The 27,864-nt window shown below is 39.0% G+C and overlaps 1 long non-coding RNA gene across 2 annotated transcripts in view; it reads right to left on the reverse strand.

Annotated features, from left to right (window-relative positions):
• Positions 1-9,649: 9,649 nt before the first annotated feature.
• The window catches only part of LOC138783261 (uncharacterized), an 86,186-nt gene continuing 67,971 nt past the window's right edge, over positions 9,650-27,864 (reverse strand). For both annotated transcript variants that reach the window (XR_011361654.1, XR_011361653.1), the window contains exon 3: positions 9,650-9,763. This is a non-coding gene — a long non-coding RNA (uncharacterized lncRNA). The remainder of the gene's footprint in view (positions 9,764-27,864) is intronic.

Genomic DNA, 27,864 nt, shown 5'->3' on the forward strand with positions numbered 1-27,864 from the left:
GGTAAGCTGTCAAATTGAAACTTAGTCCTTAATGTTCCATACATGTTATAGGGCAGGGGTAGTTGTAATTTTATATTGTAAATCACTGCTCACTGCTTGCCCTGCATGAACAAAGTGTTACAGGAAACAGGATAGAGGGGAGAGCAGTGGGCACCTGGCCCCACCAGAACAGCAGTGGATCAGGGCACCCCAAGGCAGGTAAAAAAAATTGCCTTGAAAAATTCTTCGGAAGGGACGAAGATAATGATATTACCCTTTCTGACCCTGAAATAACACAACCGTACACATCTCCATATGGCTCATCCCAACATATCTAACATCAGGAAAATTCATACATAATGATCTCAATGCAGCTTACTAGCTTACACAGCTCACACTGCTCACACAGTTGGACTTGATAAATAAACCAATTTGGAGACCAGAAAAAGCAACCACATAATCTATTTATGTATAGTATAATGCATAATTTTCTTGGGGTAGCTAATCACATACACAACGTATATCATATAGCTTCTCACCCTAGAACAAAAAAACCTTTATTCTAATATTGCAGACAGATATAACAAAATATGTCACAGAACAGAAAAAAAGACAGTAGAGAAAACAGCACAGGTAGCAATACAGGGAAATAGTATGTGAAGACGCTTTGCGCACTTGAAATAAGTCGAATAGCCAGAATGGATGACAGGGGTATTATTCACTTGGCCTGAGGCCAGGGACTTGGTCCGAGAAGTGATTTTAGCAGTCCCCTGAGCAACCACCAGAACACATGTGGCAGACAAGAACTGACTGGCAGAACCGGTGAGTGCTTTCGGACTTTCTTTCTTTACGATGTATTGTATGAACAGTCACTATGCTCCGTCTGACTGTTGCACCACCGATAGCAGTATCTTTTATAGAGCACAGCTATATGCATGCGGCTTGTGAGGCTAATAAAAACCAGAGAAGCTTAAGTAGTGCCGACTCCCATTGTCTACACATTGACTCTGATAGCTTGATTGCCTTTTCATGGGTCTGAGCACACCAATATAAGCTTATCTAGAACTCCACAAATGGAATTCAATATGGACATGGCCGTGGAGGCCAATCTCGAATTAGCCGTGGATCAATTTGCCGCATTTGCTCTAAATGCGGGGCGACAGGATGCCAACACCTTCTTCATGACACGTGAAAACAAGGACATAACCCAAACGATGAGTGCAAAAGGACTTGAGTATAAGGTACATAACCTTGCAGAACGTGAATTGCGTCTTTTTTTGGACCTTGAGCTCCTTAAGATCTTACCTGGAGTGTGAACGGGTCCCAAGAGGTCTTAGAACATACAAAGAACCCTCACAGTTCATGGACGATGAGCAGTTTGTGCATGAGTGGAAAGAGTTACACCAAATGCACTCGATTAATCTTATGAAAATGATAATAAAAAGAAACGAAAAGGAGTATGAACTTATAACAAATGAACTACTTAAGACTAAAACAGAGCTGCAAACCAGGTTACAGGAAAAGGACTTTTTAGTCTTCCAAAAAAGACTTGATGAAAAACTAACTGGATTACAAAATGAAATAAAAGAAGCCAAAAAGGATAAATTTATTTGGGATAAAGTTGACTACAGGTATGTCACAGGACGGGCCTTTAAGAGGAAAAAATTTCATAATTTTTCCAACAGACATAACTAATGTGAGTCAAACACCCACAACAATAAAAATAAAAAACTGTTTGGAAGAAAGAAAAAGACGAGTGATTATTGGACAACTGAATCTGACACTTCTGCCAATGAAGAAAAACAAAATCCCCAAAGGTGTAAAAAAAAAGGAATAAAAAAACAAAAAATCAAAACAGAAACAGTTACAACATCCAAGGAGTTTCCCCCTTTAGGAAAAGAAAAACCGACAGGGAAAAAAACGAAGAAGCAAAAAGGATTGGAACAAAACGGAAGCAAGTATCGTGGAAAAAGTAGACAACGTGAATAATACCTTACAGAGAGAACCTCCGTTAGTTGTAAACCTTACCAATTTGGAATTAAGTGATTCGGTGATGTCCGTGCTGAATAAGGGACTTAACAATTGCCTTACCGAAAAGTTCAATATAGTGGATTAACAAAGAGACATGTTTAAAAGCGTGCATAAACTAAATCTGAAAAAGGTTTTTTTCTTCGTCTAATGTTGTTCCTAATAAGAACAAGGAAGAAAAAGAGGGTGATAAGCCAGTTGAAATAGGGTCTTTATGTTTTTTTCTCTGCAGGAGCAGAGAATGACCAGGATAGACAGGGACTCCGTACCTTGCTATATTTGTCTGAAAGTAATGAATTATACTGTAACAATGACGAATTTCAGTTCTTTAAAGGTGGTCTGAAGAGCAAATTTTCTCCCCCCATAAATCAGGACAGTAACTTAGAACTCTTCCAGCAGAAGGTTATGGAACAAGTAAGAGCCCTCATATATCCATATGACCCTGACAATATAACATCACATGAAAGGGATGCATTAAAATGGTGTCTCGGGAAACAACGTATGTCATATACACTCTCGCAAGGTTGCCACTATAGTACTTGGATATCTGTAAAGCAGTTTTTTCTACTATTATACAGACATGTACTAAAGGGATATTTGGCACTAAGGTTGAGAAAACTCTTTTCTGGTTTTTATTTTCTTTTTGGCGTTTTTGTTCTGTGCACCCTTTGCTCTCCTATGCCTAATCTATCTATCTATCTATCTATTTAACTATCTACCTATCTATCTTTCGCCCTCTCTATTTTTCTATCTCAATCTCTATATGTTTCTCCTCTCTGCTTTCCTAATAATCTTTTTGTCTTTGCGTTTGTTGAATATCTTCTGAGAGCAGCACAAGCAATTGCCAGCGTTTTGTCACTGACGTGCTGTGTGGAGTAGTAACACTCTCCTTCCTCTCTCTCAGCAGACTGCGTCCTGCTGTCACGTGAGGGCTCCTCTTCCGACATCACAGGGGGTGGGCTAGTGCAACATCCCTGCTAATTGGATGTGTTACGGGCATCATGGGAAAGCGCTTTTCCCACCCGGAACACTCACTGGTTTCTAAAATGGCGGCTGCCATTTTAGAAAGTAAGAATAAAAAATTGGAGCGGACTTCCATAAATCCGAATCCGATCGGACTGAGACTTTTTGGAAAATCCGACCCGGATCCCATACCGGGCGAACAGGTTCGCTCATCTCTAATCATGATCCCCTTTTTGCCAACAAAAAGCATAGCAGTACAACAAACAAAATATTAACAAAAAGCATAGAGGTAATATAAAAGACCTCAAATTCATGGGGCTGCAGCGGGTCTACTGCAAGGGCAGCGGAGATGTCAATCGGCAGCAACTCCAATGTGAATCACGCTGGATACTTGCTACAAATGCACAGGGTCATATGGGTCTAAATGACCGTACTGACCTAAGTATGTTCTTGTAAATACTTGTCCTGGATGTATTTCTTCATAAAAGTAATGTTTTGATGTTTTTAACTCACACTGTAACGCCCATCATCCAGACACGTCTCGATCTAAGACTATATGATATGACGTGACTGAAGCAGCGGGATCTAAGGAAGCGCCGATCAGTAGGTGTGAAACAGCTGTCATCATCAGTGGAGGGTGTTGGCGTCCTTCCCCTGCTCGTACTATGCCACAATGAGCACAAGATTTAAATAAAGAAACAATTTTCTGCAGAACCGTTGAGTGCACTCTGACTTTCTTTCTTTACAATGTATTGATCCGAGAAGTGATTGGAGCAGACCCCTGAGCAACCACCAGAACACATGTGGCAGACAAAAACTGACTGGCAGGGAAACCTGCCAGTCAACCATCACTTTAATGCAACACATCTGTGGCCAGGATGAGCTCCCCGGCTGGTGGCGTGGGCATCCATGACATCACCCGCTAGGTGGAGCTGGAGTTGAGTGGTGGGACATGCTCCTGCAGTGTGCAGCTGCTGGGGCGGGTCCCTGCAAGTCAGGGTTGGCACTACAGACAATGCAGAAGATTTTGCACAAGTGTGGATAGGTAAGGATGTAACAGTTATGAAAGGATCAGATTAAGGGTGCGTTAACACGTACAGGATCTGCAGCAGTGGCATTGATAGGATTCACAGGGCCCCATGGCAAAAAATTTCAAGGGGCTCCCCTCCCCTAGGCACAACACAAAGCATTGCATATATACACACACACACACACACACACACACACACAGTATATGCTCTGTAATTTGGCCCCAGAAAAACTAAATCTCTTGTGGCCAGAGGCAGAATCCGGGCTGCAGCTTCAAATCAGTGCCATAAAATCTGCTGCAGATCGTGTACGTCTGAACGCACCTTAACAAAAGCTGGTAAGGGACTTCAACAGGTTTCTATTAATACTTCAATAGGGAGACCCAAAGTATTTATCCACATTCCCACATACACTCAAATTTATAAGAGCACTTTCATTTTATATAAGCAGCCCTTTAAGGCCATATAAAGTTTGGTATACTATTCTCTGGAGAGCCAACTCAACCTTATTCTCTATGTTTGGAAGGCTAATGGTACACAACACACAGAATTTAGATTTGCAGGGGACAGGAACAGAATAAGCGCTTTCTATCACCGTAATTATTTCTTTCTAGAATTCGCTTAAACCCAACATCACATATAAAAGATGGCCATTATCGACACTATGGGGGAGATTTATCAAAGGGTGTAAAATTTAGACTGGTGCAAACTGGCCTCAGCAACCAATCACAGCTCAGCTTTAGGCTGTGCTGAAAGGAAAGCTGAGCTATGATTGGTTGTTGTGGGCAGTTTGCACCAGTCTAAATTTTACACCCTTTGATAAATCTCCCCCTGTGAGTATGAAGAAGCAGGACGAAGAGCAAATAAGAGGACTTACATTCTCTAGGTATAACGTACAATTGGGCAATTCAGTGCAGCCTCAGGACCTGCATTGTGTTGGTGTCACTGTGTGCGATCTGTGGTGTGTTGCAGCACGGCTTTACACTAGACAGCAAGACTGGGTGCCTAACAAGTGATTGAGTTCCAAAGCAAAATTTCTTTTGGACCCTCCCCACCACCACCACCACTGCTTTGTTTATACTGGGATGGTGCCACCTTGACATGAGTTAAAGCGAACTAGGGACCACCCATTAGGAAAAGGCAATTGTTATTGTTTCAATTACTTAATAAATTTCCATGATTTATATACTCAGACATTTGGAGGACTCATATAGTTCACAATTACAAGCAGTGTATAACTCTTGACACTATTTCCCTTCATGTATGCGTGCGCTTCATTAAATCATTGCAAATATTTCTCATTTTCATTGTGTGACATTACTGTCATTCACCCATCTGAGAAAAAGTAAGAAAATAAAGACATAAGCAACCTCTTTCCCTGTTTTAATCTACTTGAATATTTTGTTAGAGATGGGAAAAGCCATTTAATGCAGTCGGTAAATAATAGATGACAATTATCATAAAGGGAATGCATTAGGCACTTTAAACCACGGAATATGAAGCAAACAAATTGAATAGTCTGGGATTAAATGGGGCTAACTCATCAAACATCTTTTCCGCTCTTTAACAGAAAAGTGTAAATATGATCAACACCAGTTTAACCAAATGACAACTTTTTATTATAGCTTTCTTTCCTATTTGTGTGATTTTTTTTTTAACGTGAGTTTTGCATAAAAATGTTTAAAGGTATGAAATTGGTCAAGAGTTGTTCTCGGAATATTCAGTATTGCACCTGTCTTATTTTGGAATATTATTTTGTTAGCCTTTTTTTCTCTACTGTCTCTGTACTCTCATATACAGTACTACACTTTAGCTGATAAAGAATAACACATTATGTAGTTAACTTTGTATAAATGGCACCCACCATTCATCATCATAAGCTTCTGTAAAGTTTCATCTCCTGTGCCCATGATTGGTGAATTGGGTGTACGTTGGGTTTACAGGCCATTGAATGGCAGAGATGTGTAAGAAGCATAGGTGCTACTGGGACTGGCTGCTAAGGGGGCAATGTCATGGGGGCACTACTGCTAGGAGTTATGAGGGTACTATAGATATAGCAATTATGGGGATACCATGGCTGGTATCTAGACAATTTGCCAAAGCACAATAAGTATATGTTTTTATAGTGTACGTATAGTACAGTATACGTATTCACTGTGTGATAAAATGTTTTATTCATTCAGCATCGATGGGATTACAGCAATACAAACTTTATTAAGTTTGTTATATTTTACTAACTTTAGGCTGGGTTCACACTAAGTATATTTCAGTTAGTATTGTGGTCCTCATATTACAACCAAAACCAGGAGTGGATTAAAAATCCAGAAAGGATCTGTTCACACAATGTTGAAATTGAGTGGATGGCTGCCATATAACAGTAAATAACTGCCATTATTTCAATATAACAGCCGTTGTTTTAAAATAACAGCAAATATTTGCCATTAAATGGCGGACATCCACTCAATTTCAACATTGTGTGAACAGAGCCTTTCTGTGTTTTTAATCCATCCTGGTTTTGGTTGCAATATGAGGACCACAATACTGACTGAAATATACGTAGTGTGAACCCAGCCTTAAACAAAAAGAAACATTTTTTAAAAGGAAGGAAAAAAAAACTTTTTGATAAGAACCATTGTGGAGAGAGCTATACAAATGTTGATCACTTTATGGCTATGTTATTATGACTTTCTTCTTTATTTTTCATGACGTCAGTCATTTTGCATTTTGTACGCTCATCATTACAGTGATGGCTGTTGGTACATTATTCTAGTTCAGGTGGACTGATTAACCTTTGGGTGTGTCCTCAAAAGGTGTAAAGATGGTGAAAGAACAGTGAAAAAAAAAAAACTGTGTGTAGACAACTAAAACATAAAGTCTGTTTACAAGAGACGTCTGAGAATAATTGTCATGATCATTAATTTACCGTCCACACAAACAAAGCTCGTTATTTAATACACTGTGCATTGGGTGGCCGTCATTCCATAGATTTTAATGTGTTACATTGAGGTTGATTAAAATGTGGTAATAACGGATGCCATTTAAAAAGAAAACAACTGTAGTAATACAGGGGTGATGTCATGGGAAGAGGTGTATAGCTGGGTGTCATTAGAGTAGAGAGATGGTTTTGAAGGCCAAACCTGCTGATCGTATATGGGGGGAAGAGGAGACCGAAGACTGATCCCTGGGGAACCTCAACAGTAAGAGGTGAAGGAGAAGAAGCAGAGCCAGAGAAGGATACACTGAAGGGGCAGTTAGAGAGTTAGGAAAAATACAGGAGAAAGCAGTCCTTAAGGCCAAGAGAGTGGAGCATGCAGAGGAGGAACTGGTGGTCTACAGTCTCAAACGCTGCTGAGAGATCCAAGAGAATCAGCAAGAAATTGTTTTCTTGTGATTTGGCCTTCAGGAGCTCCAATCTGTGTCTATGTACCTTAAACATTATTATCTCATACTGTGTTTTAAAAAAGCATTTGTGTTATAATACCCCCATACAGGGCTGAAATCTGATTTGTTGGTATGGTTAACTCCTCCCCTCTCCCCCTGCACTAGTTTGATTTATTTCCTCTATTATGTGCATGTTAGATAATTGTTTCCTTTATTGATACTCTTACATTACAGCCTGCACATACCATTACGGAATCCAATTATTTTCTACATTATTGATTTGAAATGTGATGTACGTGATTTTCATCTATGAGTGATTAAAACTTGTAATTGTATTTATATAGCTTTGTGGATCAGTAATCAGAGGGAAAAGTTTGGATTCGAATTGTTTTACCAAATAAGATAAAAAGGCTACCTGACATATACAAATGTGCAGACTCTGCAAACGACATACTATCTTTAGTCTATGTCAGTTAGGATTGATTTCACAATTTACAAAAAGCCTACAGGAAGAAGTAAAATTAATGATTCCTCAAGTAACAAATCAGTTCTTGCTTAGGAATAGCTGAAAATGAAGGAAGAATGTATTGAGTGAAACACTATTAAAGCTGTCTACTTTTTCCTTGTATGCTAAACAATGATATAAACAAAAAATTTTTTAATTACCTTTGTTTTTTTATTTAGTTTACTTTATAGAGTGGTGGTCCCATGTGTATTGGGGCAAGACTTCATTTGTTACAGTTCACGTATTGGTTATCACAAAAAGCTTTTCTTTTATCATATACAGGCAATCCCCAAGTTACAAAACAAACACCGGACTTCTACTAGTAGTTCTTCTTTTACATAGGATTTTTCACACTGACCTAACTGGAAAAGATAAATTCTTCATTTATCTACAAGTAGTCTATTGTTGTATACTCTACCTGCAGATCTGCATCATATCTCAGAAATGTAATCAGTGGGGATCTCATCTCATCACTCTAAAAAAATTGGCCGTCAAACAGCCAAAAAAAGATGGTGTGTGAACCTAGCTATTTTCTAGGGGTTTTTTTTTTCACTTTTTAAAGACTGGATGAAAAAGAATATCCACCACCCAAGAGATAAAATTAAAATTTAATTTTGCAACATATGATAACATGGAGCTTAAAAATCAGAGAAGTATCCGAGACCTCGTTGAAGGAAGAACATTGTGGTGAGGGGTTATTGGATTGGCTGCTTCTTATATCGTGTATATAAAACCACTTGGTCTTCAATAGCCCTGTCAGGTATTCATGAATCTTGTGAGATGCTCTGATCAGTTGGGGAGCTCCAGCTGGCATGTAAGTACATTGTATTTGGGTCTGTAATATAAAAAAAAAAGTTCTTTAAATGTCATAATTATGATCATTATTTTACTTTTTTTCCTTATAATAAATATTGGACATGTTATAGCAATCAAGCATAGCATTAGTTAAGGTGCAGAAAAGGTATTCCTTTTTGAGTTTCCCGCCACTTCAATTTTACCCTTGACACATCTCAGGAGCACACTTTCCTAAATGAGATTGGGCCATTGCCAAGTCGCGGTTATTACATGTGGGAGAGATGTCCAATAGCTGCAGCATGTTCCTGAAGTTACCCACCTGTGATGATCATGATTTAGTACCATCCTCTCTTGTCTAGAAAGGTATACTTCCAAGATATGCTGAGGGTGGAGGTGAAGTGCTAGGGGACAAAACATGTAATAGCTGTTCTGTTCCCTGGACAACCCCTTGAAGTATGGGTTCAAAGGATAAATCTGTGTACAAGAAAATGTGTAGTTGTTTAAAATAAATAAATGGAACCTTCACCATATGAACTGCGAGGTTCACAAACACATAATTTCCGAAAAATATATTTAAAAAATTGCTTCTAATAGTATCCAATCAAAGACCAGCTTATCTTTCTTCACTATGATTGGTTGCAGTAGTACACAAACCTGATTTTTCTGACAAAGTTTTGAAATATTAAGGATCCATAATAATGGGGTTCTCCAGGCATTTTTTAAATTTTTGAATATATCGCTGGTGTTGCATAATAAAATAAGAAACATCATATTCTAACCATGCTCCATGGCATCCTTCTGTCACTTCTTCTGGTTCCCCCTGAATGTTCAAGCTGCTACTTCCTAGTGACACTCCACTCAGCAGTAGTACTCTGGGGGAGCGTGGTCAAGTAAGAATGGGATGATTCCTATTTTTTATGTAACACCAGTCCCCTTTTATTATACACCAATGCTTTCAACTCACCTATAACTTTATGTTCACATGTAATCTCTTCTTATTCAGGGTACAGAGACAGACCTTGTCTTTTCTATGTAAATTGTACCCATCAGTTTTTGGGTCCTATTGCAGAGAACTGGCTTCTTCCTACAAAGCATTAAGAACAAAAGACATAAACCAATCATGGTACTATCATCTATTTCAATATGACAAAAGAAGTACTTAAGTACATTTATATTATAAGATTAAATATAGAAAAATTGTTTACCTGCTAACTTGGAAGACATTAACTCTTTTAGGCCATTTCCTTGCTGCACATAAAATGAAGATTCCGGTTCTGATTCTTTACTGGGAATTCTGGATATACGTCTCCTGATCTGCAGGTCATTCACTGCATGGTATGTAACAATAGACTATTTGCAGATGTTATTGTGCAATTTTTCTTCCCCAGTAAAGTCAATAGGAAAAATCAGGAATAATCTGCAACAAATTTGACCCACTGTGGATATTAATATCAGCTAAGTAGGTTAAATTTCACACTGAAAATTTGTGCGTGAGATTTGTAAATTCTTATCACTTGTCTTGAATAATAATTTGCCGCGGTCCTTAGCTGTGGCGATCTACAAGTAAAATATGCAGAAAATCCACATGTGTAAATTCACCCTTAGATTATGTTCATACACAGTATTTTGCTCAGTATTTTGGCTTGTAATTTTTCAACCAAAATCATGAATGACACTGACAGGCCTAAATTATAGTGGAAAGCTTCTGTGTTTTCTACCACACCTGGTTTAGGTTGAAAAATGACTGATCAAAAGACTGACAGAAATACTATGTGTGAACATAACCTTAGCAGGAAAGGAAACCCAGAAGGTTCCTACCTTAACATTATTCTTTCCCTTGATCATATGTTATCTCAATGCAATCAAAACTGTGAATAATATATGTGGATTTCTTCTTTATGTCCCAGGAGATAAATCTTTCCCCTTAGGGCCTTATTAGATGGAGCGATAATTATAATTATAACTGAGGTTGATTTGGCCGATTATCACTACGTGTGATAGAGACAACAATCAACCAACGATGATGATCGGCTGAATGTGTCTTTTGGTGCAGACCTAAAATCATCGGCTGCTGACCGTGCATCGGTACATGTAATAGTGATGCATGGACAACGGCCGATGTAAAAGAATAAACTGTATGCATACCTCTCCATGTTCCCATTTTATTTCTTTACTCTGATCGCTTCCCGGAGCCACCGCTGGAACTTCACAGCGGGCCTCTGAACTGACAGGCTGCTCATCCAGCCACTTGAGACCCACTCTGAAGCTACATTGGTTGCTCTGGGAAGTGAGCAGAAGGCAGAAGAACACTGAGGGCTGTGAAGAGATAATGTATACAGGTTAAGTGCAAGGGCTGCACAGACATCTATAATGACTGAATAAGAATGAACACCTAGCTGTAAAAATGAGCCTAGTCATCTGTTTACATTGATGGGGTACTGTGCACTAGCCATTGTTGCTATGGCGCTGTGCTTGTGGGGCCACATGCGTAGTGCTCCCCATTAATTCTGGGGACAAGTAGGTCCTTGTTCATGTGGTTGATGGGATCCCAATGCTCCTGTGTACAGGAAAAAACTTAATAGAGATGGAAATATCTCTTAAACAGAACTGAAAAAGTTAGGGTCCCTGGGCAAAAGCAGTATATTGGCTCCATGTTTTTCAACTGCCAACTTAATAACAGTGAAATTCTAGCCCATCTCATCCATTGTTCTCCATAAAGTTCCTTGCTGGTGTGTTATCTTACCAGTATTTATGCCTTGGCAGCCAGTAAAAAGCACTATAGTGCACAGGTTTGGGATTTGCCATAAGCAATGTGATATGTATTTTACAAAATATTGGAGGCTGACACAATTTCTGCCCTGGATATGCCGGCAGATCCACACAAGGATTAGCCATATCGTAATACAATGAGGCAAATCCATGGCTGTTCTATGTGAAATTCATGTAAATAATGAGAGTTCATCTGATTTAATAATAAGCAGCAAGATCATTATTCTGCTGGGATTATTTCTCTTGCATGTTGAGTATGAAATTTCCCTTGCACCTACAATGTTAGCAGAGTTGATGAGGAATTTCCTTTAAAGGTGTCAGTGGGCCCCAAACCTGCAGGGTCCTTGAGAAACTGTGCTCCTTTATGTCGGCTCCTGGATTTATTTTTAACTGATAGAAAATAAGGCATACATAAAACGGTTAAAATGTTGGTTTGTGATTATCTGTACTGTGTGCGGCTCGCTGTGATGGGCATGTTTGTTTTACGCAGAACAATGCAATGTGTCATAAGGCTAATTGAATGAGTATAACAATGTGTTAAACAGACAGATCCCACAATCAGAAGTGATGGTATTTTCTAGGATATGTCATCACTTTCTGATCACTGGGGATTTGTCTACCCAAATGAATAAAATGAAGCCACTAAAGCTCTGGCTAATGTGATGCACAGCAGCATGCACCCACTGTGCAGGAAATTGCAACACGGCCCCAATAACTTCAGCTTGGTTTACATTTCCTTCTACATTCTGCTTTTTTCTAATCAGTTTTCAAAACTATTTAAGTGTCACTGTCATTACAAAAATTTTTTGACATGTCATAGAGACATATCAAAAGTTTTGATCGGTCCGAGTCTAAGTGTTCATACCCATATTGATTGGGAGAACAAACAGGGAGAGGACCGGCCATGCTGCAATGTGTCCGCTCCCTGCTCTGCGTCAGCATAATCATTCAGGCTCCATAGACTTATTTTATGTGCCAGACTGATCATGTGACAAAGAGCTGGGAAAGGACTGCACTTAGCACTGTCTTCTCCTGGTTCATTCCCCTGATCGGTATGGATATGAACACTTATGGATATAAAAGCTTTTGACATGTCTCTACTGATCGGGTGAGCAAGTGGTGAGAAGCTGCAATGCCTTCACTCTCTGCTTTGAGGTAGAAAAAAGAGTCAGACTTACAGTATAATGAAGCTCTTTAGAGCCCGACTCTTTTTTTTAATTCAGAGCGGAGACATGATGCCTCTGCCGCCTCTGCCACCTCTGCTACTGACTGACAAGGTGGGCCTGCCACATCACGTGGCAGAACCATGGAAGCTTCCAAACACTGGGGACAGGAGCAACAGAATGAAGCCGCCTGCGCTGGAGCCAGGGAGGTAAGTGGATGTTAATATTTTCACCCACCTTTCAATGAGGTCAATTACATTTTCTGGTACTCATGAAAGATGTTTTTGACACAAATTGATGAGGCCAATTTAAATTATTTTCCCTTATTTGAAGATTCTACCACATTTTGGTATTTAAATCTTTTCTAATGTTCCTATGACAAGTTGGATGCAGCCCTAAGGCTGCATTCACAAGTTCAGTGTTCCGCACGTAACACGGATGTGGAATGCCTGTAATGGACTTCTCCCCCCGCTCGGGCAGCATCTGTAATTAGAAGCTATGAGAGGGGGAACTGTACACATATGCGCCGCGTTGTAGTGAAGCAGTCGCGCGGCTCTGTCATTACAGCGTGGCGCATATCTGTACAGTTCCCCCACTTCCAGGATCTCATCACAGATGCTGCACAGGCGGAGGGGGAGTCCGTTATAGGCATCCCAGGTGAACGTGTGAATGCAGCCTAAGCGGCTCCCCCGCTCTCCTCACAAAAGAATTGACATGTCAATTCTTTAAGCGAAGAGGGGAGGAAGCAGAGGGAGGCGCACCCTTCCATTCAGATACCGCAGGACACTGAGCACAGCAGGATTCCACGGTGGAGAGCTCCGCTGCGGAATTCCGCTGTTTTTGCTCAGTGTAAATTGGGTAAGTTGGATGCAGCCTGAAAAAAATGGACATCCATAAGTTGTTTCTATGTTCTCCAGGACTCCCTAGGGCTGCATCCAAATTATTCAGCCACTGGTAATCAAATGCCACACGCTCGGATGAACCTGGATGTGCTTAAGGTTGGCTTATATCTAGCTACCACAACTATGCAGCTGATGCCTCAAACCTATTCTTTTTCAGGGTGTAAATTTTTTTTTAGACCTATTACAGAGTACAAAAAAAAGCTTCTTCCTTTTCCACTTTTTGATCAATGTTCTTGAATAATAGAGCTAAACAATAAATAAATCTCCCTTTATGAGTCATTTACTCCACTAAGCAGCTGCTTATTCATTAGGCAAATGTTGTTAATTTGAAATCATACAGTCAAATGAACAACCTGCACCAGGCAAAATAACAAGGTATAGATGTTCTCCAGCAGCGAAAATATACAATTCACAGGTCGAAGGGGCTTAGGTTTCATTCAGTCAGACACAGATAAAATATCAAGGTTCTTCTGTGTCCATTTCAGCTCTTTTGAAAAGCTGATTTGTCCTACGGGGTTCAAAAGATCAAGCTGAGCTATACATGACAGGAAACAATTATAATACATTCTAAACGTCAATAATTGTAGTTTGCATTGTATTTTTCCTAAACAATTGCTGGTAGTATGTTTTTCTCCTATAGATTCCAAGAAATAAAAATTATAATTGAGATATATTGTACTCATTTATTAAATTATAATAAGCTGTTGATTTGCACTTTTATGCATAATATCTATTCTTCTAGATAATGGGGAGTTCTGTATTGCATCGACAGTGCGATAATAACAATATGAAATATACAAGGCTGGGAAAAATAAAATAAAAAATTAAGCAAAATTCAATGGGCTTTTCAAGTAAAAACACACCTAAAGGGCAATCATTACCCCTGAACAACAGTAATGTTGTTATGGGCGTCCAAAATGCAAAATGACAGACGTAATTCTGAACTCAAAAAGACGGACATAATTTTAGAAAATAAAAAATGGAAAGAAAAAATGTCATAGTCTATAGCTGATTTACTACCAAAAATTATTTTAATACAGTGGTGCCTTGGATTACGAGCATAATTTGTTCCCGGACCGTGCTTGTAAACCAAATCTACTCTTAAACTAAAGCAAATTTTTCCATAAGAAATCACTGATAAGCAGACAATTGCTTCCACATCTCAAATATAATGATTTTTTTTATTCTGAATAACATGTAGAACACATGAAACAAACAATAAGTTGAAACAGCTGAATATGTGATATTATCAGTTACTGTACAGTATAGCAATCAGCATGTGGAATAAAATGTATAGTAAGTGCATAAACCTGAAAAACAGCAGCAGTTTGTTGATACAGAATAGAGATGCAGATACCAACAATGCAGTAGCGTAGTACAACAGGCTAGAATATAGAAGCAGGGCTGCTGTCAGAGGTCTGTGTGGTCACATGACAGCAATGGGGAAGGTGTGTGTGTGTGTTCAGAATGGACTAATCAGAAAGTGAGAATCACAGAGCTGTGCAGGAGGACAGTGACAGAAACTTTTCTATACAGTAGTGTGAATGGCTGAGTGTAAGTGCAGGCACATTATAGCAGCAATGTGTATAGCTGAGTGGGAGTGCAGGCACATTATAGCAGCAGTGTGTATAGCTGAGAGTGAGTGCAGGTACATTATAGCAGGAATGGAGAAGATGAGAAACACAAGGCTGATAGATCTGACATGATTTGGAAGGTGAGGGAGACTGCCTGGTTCAGAGTACAGTGCTGTAGACCCCGCTATGCAGGTCATGCCCCTCCCCCGCTCCCCCTTCCACCCAGTACAGGGAGCTCTTAAACCAAAGCAATGCTCTTAAACCAAGTTACAATTTTGAAAAAATGTGAGCTCTTTTTGCAAAACGCTCTTAATCTAAGTTACTCTTAAACCAGGGTCCCACTGTATTCTCTTTTAGATCAAGAACCCTTTTGGGGACAGGGAATGATTTGAGAAATGACAAGCTACTGTATGTACAGCACTATGGAAAAAGTTGTCGCTATATAAAGAAATAAATTATTGTAAGATGTTACAACTATCAGGACCCCCAGTCAGAGGATAACAGAGAGTGAAGATACATTGCAAAACCAAATGCAATGATAGATAGATAGATAGATAGATAGATAGATAGATAGATAGATAGATAGTAGAGATAAGCGAGTAGTGAAATATTCAAATTTCGAGAATTCAAATCGAATAGGCACCGATATTCGACTATTTAAATGAATATTCGATCCCATTATAGTCTATGGGGAAAAAATTTGAGGCACTTGGAAATCCAAATTCGACCACTTGGAGGTCACCAAATCCCCCATAAAACCTCCCTAAATGATGCAAACACCTCCGGAATGACACTGTGACATCAGGGGGAGCATGCCTGGGTGCACCCAACACCCCAAAATTGCAGTTTAATGCCACTCTCCGCAGTTGCGAAGGAAAAATATTTGTGAACACTTTACAAATGTTTACGGCAATGTTCACACATTTCCTTCGTTTTTCGTGCGCAGCGTTACATACATGATTCCAATGTGCGTCCGAAGAGCGTCACGTTATTCGCGCGTATGACTCATTATGCTGTACGAACGCTAGGCCGCAGCAGAGTAGAGATTAGGCAACTGGCACTATAGGTATCACGTGCCTTTTACTGGGCAACTGGCACAATAGATATCACTTGCCTTTTACTGGGCAACTGGCACAATAAGGTATCACTTGCCTTTTACTGGGCAACTGGCACAATAGGTATCACTTGCCTTTTACCGGGCAACTAGCACAATATGTATAACGTTTACGTGCCCTTAGTGGGCTAAACCAGGGACACTATAAGTCACTTGTACACACAGGGTCGAACGAATACAGCTGCGGCTGCTGCTGTTGTATTATCTATGTCTTAGCACTGAGAAGTGCTTTGGATTCAAAGATGACCTTTTTCGCTAGATCTTAGCCCTGAAAAGGACTTTTGGGTTCAGTAGTAATCCTGCCTAACCAAAACGCTACTAAAACCTATCTCTCCCTGCTCAAAGATCTCTCCCTGGCTAGATTGAAAGCGCATCTGCGGTTGAGAGGCGGAAGTCAATTATTAAATATTCGAGGTCATGTGCTTCAGCCATGCAATGATGGTAGACGCCATTTTCGTGCAGCGTGCATACGCCCAGGGTCCCTCATGGCCTCCCTGCATGGTGATTGAATTTAAAAAAGCGCTAAGTGCGATGGGAGGGCTTTCGAATGTTTGCCGCATATTAGTCACACTACTAGATTGAATTTGAATCTTTCGAATACCGCAATGTTCGATCGAATACCATCTCTATCAAATCGTATTCACTTATCTCAGATAGATAGATAGATAGATAGATAGATAGATAGATAGATAGATAGGAGATAGATAGGAGATAGATAGATAGATAGATAGAAAAGAGAACAAAAAAGAAAGAGAGGTGTCGAGGGCCAGGTAGGCAGTTCAGATGTCTATATGGGATTATTTTATAAAGGATGTTTTATAGTTCTGAATTTCAAGGAAACTATTTTCAACATAGGAAAGTGGACTAAGAAGTGCAATCTGCTGGCTCAGTTATTGGATTTATTTATCCTTATTGCCTTAATTTTATTTTATTGTTCCCAGAATGAACACTACAATATCAAATGTCTATACACCAAACACAGGTTTACTTTAGAAATGCCCATTAGGAATATTCTCAAGGGTCGAGTTTTGTCTGTGTCTCATCCTTGTCTGTATTTTTATGAGCTTATGATTAAATAACAAAGTCTCCCGTTCATTTATCACCCTGCACACTTACATCAGGACCCAAGTTATGTACAGAATTTATATATTGTTCTTCATATCTTTTTAGTACTGATGTAAACAGAAAGTGAATATATAATAAAACATGACAAGTGCCCTAACAAAGAATAATCACCTAGATAAATTAAAAGGCTTCTAAGGCGTAAAGGATGCAGAACACAAAGTCTTCACTGGGAGGCTTTATGCTTTCATTTCTTTAGACTTATGGAGATTATGGAGTATTTTTATGTGGTATACTTCTTCCTGTGTTAGATAATATCATTTTGTATTGCTGTCCTATAGAGATTCATATCTGCACGGTGGCTCATTACCCGTGGAGCCAATCCATGAAATATAGTACAAAATGTGAAACCTCCCATAAAATAAAGCTTTGCTAGACATGTTAAGTAACAATTGTTATTGGAGGACAATAATACTTTGTAGTGTTGTTTTAACAGAATTTCCTCAAGTTATAAAATATTTGACATCCCCCCCAGCAATTCGGCTTTACTATAGAGACAGTGGATGGATCCAAAACTGCTTCAGGCTATAAACCAAAAAAATACAACAAAGCTGACGCTATGTGTACACTCCTAAAAATGGCTATAAAACACTTCAACAGATGTATATAGGCACATGTATATAGCCATACATACACATAGAAAAACACTGAATGCCATGAGATAAATGTACCTTAATAAAACAAAAGACAACCAGATATCATCCTGAGACTCTGTGCACACCAAACAACGGATCAGTCAGCTTGTCGGTTCTCAATCGTGTCGCCGCCCGCACCAGCGTATAATTACATCCAATCTAAATACCTGGGTAATTGGAGCAATGATCTCTGAGTCTGCGGCGAGAAGTACGGCCGTAGTTTTACGTAGTGTGAACATAGCCTTGTATTGTAAAGATGGTCTGCAGTTAGGGTAGCATAGCAGTCCATGGGTGCTCACTGTTGAGCTGATGTTCTAGTCCTCCCAATAAGTGAAGAACCTAGCGTGAATAGGCAACAAGTGTGTAGCAAGTGCTACAGAGTTTCGCTGTGTGGGCACGCTCCACTTTCCACGTGGAAACCTCCACCCAACATCCATGTAACATCACTGTAAGATGGACGGTGGCCTTCAGAGGCTAAAATTACTCCAACGCTTTTCAGAAACTTCAGTTTCCTTCATCAAAGAGCTATCCGCTTGCCAGCTCTTTAAAAGGCCTGCCTAAAACCACACCTCCATTTTTCAGATAAACCTTTCCCATACGCTTAATTCTTTCACATACGATTACTCCTAAATGCATGTATCTCCAATTCAAATGTCTTTTCTACAGCTTGCAATTAGTAGTACCAAACCTTCATTAAATTATAGGAATATTGAGGACAAAACAAAAAACTCCAATAAGATATTTTCACAAGAAAACTTTGCATCTTAGGATCGCTTCCCACTCTTTCAGGCTATGTTCACACACCCTCAAAATGACAGATGTTTTTAATGGGCTGCTGTTATTTTATAACATCTGCTGTTATTTAAATAAAAAAAAAAAACACAGTTAAATGACAACCCTTCAATATCTAAATCTTGGCTATATTCTTACTCCTGGAACATAGCGGGGAAAGGTGGCCATCTCGATATATAAGTAAACACTAGTGCTAGGCAAGTACAGTTACTCTTTTCGTAAAAGGGCCCTAATCCTATATAGACCACAGATCATTAAAAGTACAGGTCAACATCATAAACAAAAAGGCCTAATGGATAAAAGGGCAGGTTTGTAAAGACACAATGTAGCCATAGTGAATCTATTGTTGTAAAAGGATCATAGCCTACTGCTGTATCTACTGACATTTTAATAAAGTACATTAACACATGAAAGTGGTGGCAGAAGCATTTGGCAGGAACCTGAAGACTCCACAGTAGGTCCTGGAAGGAGTGTGCTAGGTAGGAATAAGATGTTTGTTATTTTATATTCAACAACAGCATTATATATAGTGATCCCTCAACATACAATATTAATTGGTCCCAGGACGACTATTGTATGTTGAGACGAAATCTCTATGGAAAACTGGCCCAGGTAAAGAGCAGCCCAGGACATGTAGTATCACACTGTACTGGGGTTTTACTAGTAAAATGGCCAGTTTCATTGGTTGATTATCTAGTTATTTACATGTGCTGCAGATCCTGACTGTAGCATTGTATGTTGAGGCTGGTCTCAAGTTACGATGAGTCCAGAAAGCACCATTGTATGTTGAAAATATTGTATCTTCAGGCAATTGTAGGTTGAGGGATCACTGTATTTAAAAAATGATAAGAGTACCCCTTTAAGGTGCCCTAAGTGTAGTGCCGTGTATACTTTATTGACACCCCCCCCCCCTTCTGAGATATTCATGTTTTACTGCCTGCCAGAGCAGGTTCTGTACAAGAACTGTCAGCAGGAGATGATCAATAGTGGGGAGCTCCTGTTCATTATGCAGTCTGCTGCCCTGCAAAGCATACTGTGCCTCCATGTTTCTGCTGAAGTTAACTTGCAGAGTCTTTGAGATCCTGCTACCCTAAGCCTTATACACACCCATAGTAATAGCACACCTTCTCCATATATACTGTATATATATATATTGCACACACAGTATTTTACTTCAGTATCGGCTGCTCTGACGGTTCCCTAAATTATCAAATAGGTAGTAACAGGTTTTCAGGAAAGAGGGGGCCTATCAATAAAGTATAAACAGCACTATACTTAGGGCAACCTAGACTATCACACGGTAGCAATTTTATACGTTTAAAGTGACTTAGAGTCCTCTTTAAGTATTTGTAAAACTGACTGAATTTTAAAACTTACACTTCATTTGCAAGAAGTATAATAAAGAATTCATTTAAAGAAATGCCATTTTATGACATTGATCCCTTTTATTAAGGTTGTCGTTGGCTTGAAAATCTGTCATTTTAGGGTAGGATCACACTGTGTGATATTCAGAAGTGGTTAGGCATTTTCATAGATGGATAATTTAAGCTCATACATTGTGGAGTGAAAAGATTTTTCGATCTTCATTTGAAGGGGTCAGTCCAGTCCAGCTTTGCAATATAGAATCTTCTGAAATCTTCCTCTGGTCCTGTTTCATCCCAGTTTTTATCTCCTATGATGTCTCCCAAACACAGCACAGAGAACATAAGAATTTGTTTTAATATCTCTACCTCACATACTTAGAAGGAGCAGCATGGAGCACATTACATACTGGAGCCGTATTGAGCAATGTAGTGAATCCAGCAATGGGATAAGACAGTAGAACACTGATAAGTGAATATGAAAGCATTTTTATCACAGGTGCGCTATTGATTTATGAGGGGAAAAAACTGAAATTACTGCTACACAACAATAGCATTGTAATATACTGTGGTGGCAAAAATCATTTAACCCTTTCACGACCTGGAGTCATTGATGCATCAATGCCCAGGTGGTTTTTGGATATCAGCTTATAGGATCATAATGATCCCATAAGCTGATGTCCCTATGTCTGCCCCCTCTCCTTTGTCCCTTGCCACTGTTACAATCTTGTGGCAGCGGCAGGGGAGAGAGGGGAGGGGCACAGCGCATGGCTGAGCGCCCCACGCAGCCAGCCTTCCCTCCCTCCCCCCCTGACAGCCTCCGTAGCCAGGAAACCAGAAGCCTGAGGCTTTTGGTTTCCATGGCTTTCATCGGGGCTCTCCGATCCCTTTGCAGAGCCCTGATGGACACCGGACAGAGAATTCTCCCTCTGTATATCTGATAGGCGGACCCGCCGCAGATGACACAGACGCAGCTTCTGTGCCTGTGTTATCCTTGATCGTAAATTAACATCGCTGCAGCATCAGGCATAGGCTGCAGCGACGTTAATTTACTGTGCAGCGGTGGGAGGGGGTTAGTTGATTAATTAATTAATTATTTAAAATGTAGTTTAAACAGAACTGCTAGTTTAAGTAAATTTAGGTCAATTGAAAAGAGAAGCCAGCATCCAGCCAGTGAAGCTGAAAATAAAGGGGCATATGACTAGTTGTCATGGGGAAAAAAATGTATTTGGCTAGGAGTGGCATTTATACTTACATACCCCAAGCCCCTAGGACTCTGCTTGTCACCACTTCTTCCTGGAATACTGCTGTAGCCAGTGATTGGGTAAGCAAGGGAGGGATGACATGTCACCAGGAACCAGAAATTACCACAGGCCAGGGGCGTCAGGGTAGCTGAGATTCTTTTAGATAGATTTTAGATATAGAGTTTAGATAAAGCTACTTTTCTGTCCCTGGATAACCATTGTAATCTCTGTGGTATCTTTAGTTGCAAAGTTCTAATCACTGTGCTATCTTCAATTGCAAAGTTTTTTCCACCCACATGCTGAACAGCAAAGTTCAACATAACAGTACACTTTTGGAATGAAACTGTAGTGATGCTCTGCAGGGAAAAACCATACAGCTCCTGAACTACTAGAAGTATCACAGAGCAATATTTATCAATGAATCATCCAAACTGTGGTGAACTGTGTGACCTAAAAATACACAAAATCTAAATATCTGAACCAACTTCTTTATTTTTACTTTTTAGCATTAAGTTTTCATCAAATCACTTTTTCTAGCATGCAAGTGTTTTTGTTTCTTTTTTTCTTTCAGTGTAGAAGTATATAAAAGCAATTGTCTTAATTTTGAAAAGCTTTTCTGAAGCAAAATTGCTTCCATCCATTATTATTATGGTGTTTCTTTTAAAATGATGTTATGATGTTTAATGTAAACAATTAGGTTAGGTTTTTTTTTTTTTTTTAGACAATGTTCACATAACTTCTCTTTTTTGTTATTTTGTTGATGTTTTTTTTTATTTTTTAAACAGCCGTTATTTTTCAGTTTTGGTGCGCAAAAACGTTGTATAAACATATACCAAAAGTGTAAAAGTGGAAAAGTTGACTATAATAAAATAAATCAAGTTGTGAATAGCAGTGAAAATAGAAACCAAATTTAAATTTCTTTTTACAATACATGCAAAGATGGGCTACATGGAGACTTCTTATAGCATAACATTTTAATCAAAGCTGGGCTTCAAAAATCTCTATCTAACTCAAGTCATGGGGTTCATGTACAGTACATGGTCATACAGAACAATTCTCTTGGACTAAGCCACAATAGGGCTGCCATATGCCTCCAAACTCTTACAATTTATACTGCACTATCAAGGTCATGCTTTTATACACCTGCTTTACTTCACCTGGCTGCAGACAACATCACCAATGATGATGTAAACCATGTATCCATGCTAGCTTTTACATAATTTAACATTCTTATTCAAACACATGCATTATGACTGTAGCCCCAATGTATAATATGAGTCTGTTCAGAAGTTCAGAAGCACAGCTGTTAGATTATTACATTGGCCCATTGTAAACATATAATTATATGACATACTGTACTTTGGATGCATAAATATCATAATAACACTGCAACATTGTGCATACAATAGGACTACTATAATGATACTGTGGGTATCAGGATGTGCACAATGGCCCAGATTTACCAAGCTGCCTGAAACCTACACAGTCTGGTCTTTTCCACAGTAACCAATCACAGCCCTCGTTTTGATAAGTTATCAAACATGAACCGTGATTGTTCAAAAGTCCTGTATATTTTGCAGGATCTGAGCTGACAAAAAATACTGCAAGTCAGTACTGCTATAAATAAAACTGAGACTAAGCCTGATGCAACTGATATATGAATGTACCCTTGGCATAGAAGGTAGATAAGAACAGTAGTAATGGCATCTAACTGTTCTTCCTTTATATTTTTGTAATCCAGTTTTTTTTGGCTTAAAGTGTCACTGTCATTATAACATTCAAAATCTAAATCAACAGTAGATTTGATATAAAGCAAGTTTGCAATATACATTCATTTATTTTTTTTTAGTTATCATGGAAAACACTCTCAAAAAACAGAAAACAGTCACAGAATAGGAAGTTCTGTGTATGCCAGGCCATCTGAGCACGCACAGAGAGAAGGCAGTCATGTGATTGACGGACTCTCTGTACTGGCCGGAATTCCTGGGTTTAGTCTGTTTTTTTCAACCAGCACAAGTCAAAAAATCTGCCTTTAGTAGGCTACATCTGGATCTCTGGTAAGTACAGCTTTGTTTTACAGCAGGATAACAACTTAAAAAAAAGGAGTTTATTACAAACTTGCTTTATATCACATCTACTGTTGATTTAGAGTTTGAAAGCTATAACGACAGTGACACTTTAAAGACCTGTATGAAAAATGGTGTTTCCGACCCCTGTCCCCGAATAAGGTATATTGCATATGTCTTAACATCATGCACATTACAACTCTAAATACACTCTACAATGCTTTTGTTGTTTTATATTCATGTCTATCGGCGTAGACTGTATTAAGTGGCTCTTGGTATGTTTCAAATGAAATTTGTCCACAATAAATTAACACTAGAAGCTTGACCTGTTTTATGACCCCTACAAGAAATGACAGCCAAGCCGCATATGTCAAGCTTCATCTCTTTTCCTCTAGAACATATAGATTTCTCCTGACATTGCTGAGGTGTAAAACGCTTGGTGATGCTCGGAAGAAGCTTGATGAAAGCTCACAAGATAAAGTAGATGCAGTATAACAAGTTGTGCTCCTTAATGTTTTACAGGAAGTAACAATGGATATACGATACAGCTGCAGAGGGGAGATTGCCATTGAATAAAACATTACAATAAGGGTGTACGGTTCTCTTTTAGACTTTGCACCACATAAATACAATATAATACAATTCTATGCAGGAAAGGAGTTATTTCTTGAAGGTATTCTAAAAGTATACTATAAGACGAAAACGTAATGTGTGTCACAGCCCATAGACAACTAGGGCAAGGTTTGTGGAATAAGGGCAGACCTTTTTAGCAAACCTGGGAAATCCCTTTAATATACAGTTTCCAAAGAAATTGTACATAACACCAGTAACAGAAGCACTCCAGGAGTAATATAAAACATAAAAGAAAAGAAATTGCTTAGATCAGCCATGATTGACAGTTTACTGACCTCCATTTAAGGTGGTATATGGTTTCTCTGTAAAGCTCAAGTTGTAAATCAGTCTGTATCCTGTGGGGAATTAGACTTTCCTTGGGCTGCCTTGCTGTGTCTGCAGGTAACAGAGCTGTACAGTACCAGCAGTGTACAATATGGTTTGCTGAGGAAGTACAGAGTATATACTCTATAATATATAGTATTTAGACTATTATGTTTGCATTATGAGAAAGACAGTGGTATCTATGTTATGTTTATGGTATGAAAAAGAGTCATTTTGAACTGTAAAATGTAGAAGAAATGACCTGGAAACTATCCCACCAGTTTATGGTATGACAGGTTGTGTAGGAAATAATGGCTGTTGATTGGAATTCTTACAAAATATAATGAAACATGGTATATAAAAGGTGGCGGAATTACAGTATGTCCACATTTCGCTTTATCTATATCAAATCACCATTCAGACTTGATTCCTAATTTATAGTTTATAAATCATTTATGGTGGTAACAGTTGTTGTTGTGATACATTCCCTATGAGGCCATAGGCCCACATTGTAATTGTCTCCTGGGTAATTTAAGCTTGCCTTATATCTGTGTAACTCCATCTAAAGCCCCTATTGCACGGGGCGACATAGAGGAGCAAACAAGTGCTGTCAGTGCTCGTTTGCTCCTTGTTCCCCGTGCTACACACGTCGGCAGCGAGCGGGTAAGTGCGGGGGAGGCCACGGGGAGGTGCGGAGGGGAGGGGGGCTGGCCTGGTGATCGCTAGCTCGTCTGGCAGCCCATAGAGGATAGCGGCGGTCTGCTAAGTCACAGCAGCAGTTCGCTGCTATCACAGTCACAGACGAAGTCACTGTGTGTGACGACACGCGTTGGGTTTTCACCAGGTCATCAGCTGCCATGGTTGTAGGGTGATTAGACATTTGTTGTGTGCATACATCTCTGGCATTTTGAATTTGTATTCTGTATATGTATTCCTTTTCTTTTTCTTTTTTTTTTTTTGGAGGTAGTTATAGCACTTTATGCTACAGCACTTTACTGCATTTGTATATATTGGGATTATATTGTGTTTTGAATTGGTTTTTATAGGACACGTATTTAATACTGATAATTTTTTTCCTCCTCCTCCATATTTCATTGCCCGTTTTTGTATTTTGTTGCACAATAGAACTAGAAACATATGTTTCAATATTTGATTTGACCATGAGGGTCAAGATGATTATATGATGCCCTAGTGTAGTATGAGGATTACCATATCCTCTCACTTTTGGTTTCTTTATATACCTACAGTATGTGTTTTTTTAATTGCTTTTAATCCTGTTTGTTGTGGTGTTTTCTTTTTTGTTGTTCTTCTTTGAATCATGTATTAATAAAATTTGATTATACTTGATCTGGAGGTGTGCGCTCTGATAGTGTCTGGCTTTTTTCTTTGGTTTAGGTAGTTGATTATTTTGGACACTGAGCTGCACCCCCATATGTTTTTGGTAGATATCTTTTTGAGTGAGCTCCCTCATAATCTTCCTTTTCCATAGTAATTTGTCTTTTAATATCTTTCATGTCAGCTGATTGTTGCCTTCTATTACACGGGACAATTATTGGCCGTAATGACCGATAATCGTTCCGTGTAATAGGGCCTTAAAGGAGAAGTCCGGCCAAAATTAATTTTTGATATGTTGTTACTTATGAAAAGTTATACAAATTTCTAATGTAAATTAATTATGGGAAATGCACATATAGGGCTATTTCCCTTAATTTAGTGTACCAGGAAGTGTTAGAATTCTCTCAGATCCAGTGACGTCATGACCAAAGGTGTAATTCCTATGGAGTGTCCAGAAGAGGGCGCTCTATATATAGAAGTCTATGGGACTTTATTGTGTCTATAGATGTCTATGTAAAGTAATGTAATGTAGTGTAGTGTAGTTTACAGTATGCTTTATTGAATGAATACATCTATGCAATACTTTAGGGAGCAAGGGTACTTGCTCCCCAAAGTATTGCATAAATGTATTCATTCAATATATTAGGATATCACAGTAAGCCCGCCGATCCGCCGCCCGCCGATCCGCCGCATTCCCGCCGATCCGGACTATATACACTGAACTACAGCTCCCATCATCTGCTTATAGTATGAACAGGTGATGGGAGCTGTAGCTGGGTTATGGATATGACTTGCCTGCCGCCGCTGATGCTACTGCTTATGCCGCCGGGCGCAGGGGGGAGCCGCTCAGTACACAGGAGCGCTCCCCCCTCCTCCTCCTTCTTCCGGGATACCTTCTCCCCTATACCACTGCTGACTCCCCGCCTGGCTGCCACTATCATTACCATTGGATTTCATTAATGCTTGAGATTTAAAAAAAAAAAAAAAAACTACTCTCCATTGACTCTCTAAGATGCAAATCACTGTGATTTATGGTGACTCTCCAACCTAGTTAATCAATTCCACCATCTTCAATTATTAGCTTTAGTGAAGTGAAGAATTATTTTGCTGGTAGAGGAACATTGTATGAAGCAGAATAATTTTGAATTCTTGTTTTGTTTAGACTGTAATTCAAGGGTAGTTAAATAGACATTTATTATAATTGCTTCCATCCAATTAAGATACATTTTGTTACCTTTTTGTTGTCAGAAGCTAAAATACACCCGACAAGTCGGTAAACAAGATGCAGTATATTAGGGATTCAGGCAGAAATGATAACAAGAGATGCACTTTTGACTAAATTTAGTAAGTGTGACAGTTTTTAGAAGCAAATGTACAATTATCCAGTATTATCCCTGTGCTGTGTTAGTCACTTGTAAAATTAGTAATCTCCAGCATTACAACGTGCCTAAATGAGCACAGTAATTTGCCACTATGGTAACCAGGCTCCTAAATTTTTTTTTCTACCATCACAACTGAGCTGCACACACAGTTTACAGGGAGATGAATTATTAGTTTCCATTTTGTTTTTAGGCACAAGTCCCGGCAGTGAATAAATCCTTATATTACGCTTTAAAAAAAAAAATCTCATAAATATTGATAAGCAATAACAATTATTTGCAGGAGCAATTTCTAGGGCTTAGCAGCTTTTACTTAGGAAAACAACCGATAAATTAAGGGACACTTATACATTACATACAAGGTGGGGGAAGGGTAGATAACAATAAAAAAAGGCAAACCATAAATCAGCCTGGTCAGTAATAAAATAATGAATATACAACAGTAAATAAATAAAGCTTGGATGTAATCGCCAATACAATGGAAACAGATACAGGTTATGGCTACAGTGTATTTGCATGTTATTTTTCCTAAAGGATACTGTAAGTCATGTAACAGTTATCCTAATGAAATTGCACTGGGTGCTTGCTGGGTGTCTTAGGACAGTGGACAAGCTGTAGCTGACTGCAGCAGCAGATTAATTGGAGCAAAGGAACAAAAAGAAAAAAACAAACTTCTGCAGAAGCATATAGCATTACTTACCTATCTATTCCAATTTTGAAACTACCAAAAATCCATTTGTTTGAGGCTTTTTTTTTGTTCTGTATTGTGTTTCTGTCCTTCCTGGTTGAGCAG

Source organism: Dendropsophus ebraccatus, chromosome 2 (genome assembly GCF_027789765.1).
Source record: "Dendropsophus ebraccatus isolate aDenEbr1 chromosome 2, aDenEbr1.pat, whole genome shotgun sequence".
Taxonomy (NCBI): Eukaryota; Metazoa; Chordata; class Amphibia; order Anura; family Hylidae; genus Dendropsophus; species Dendropsophus ebraccatus.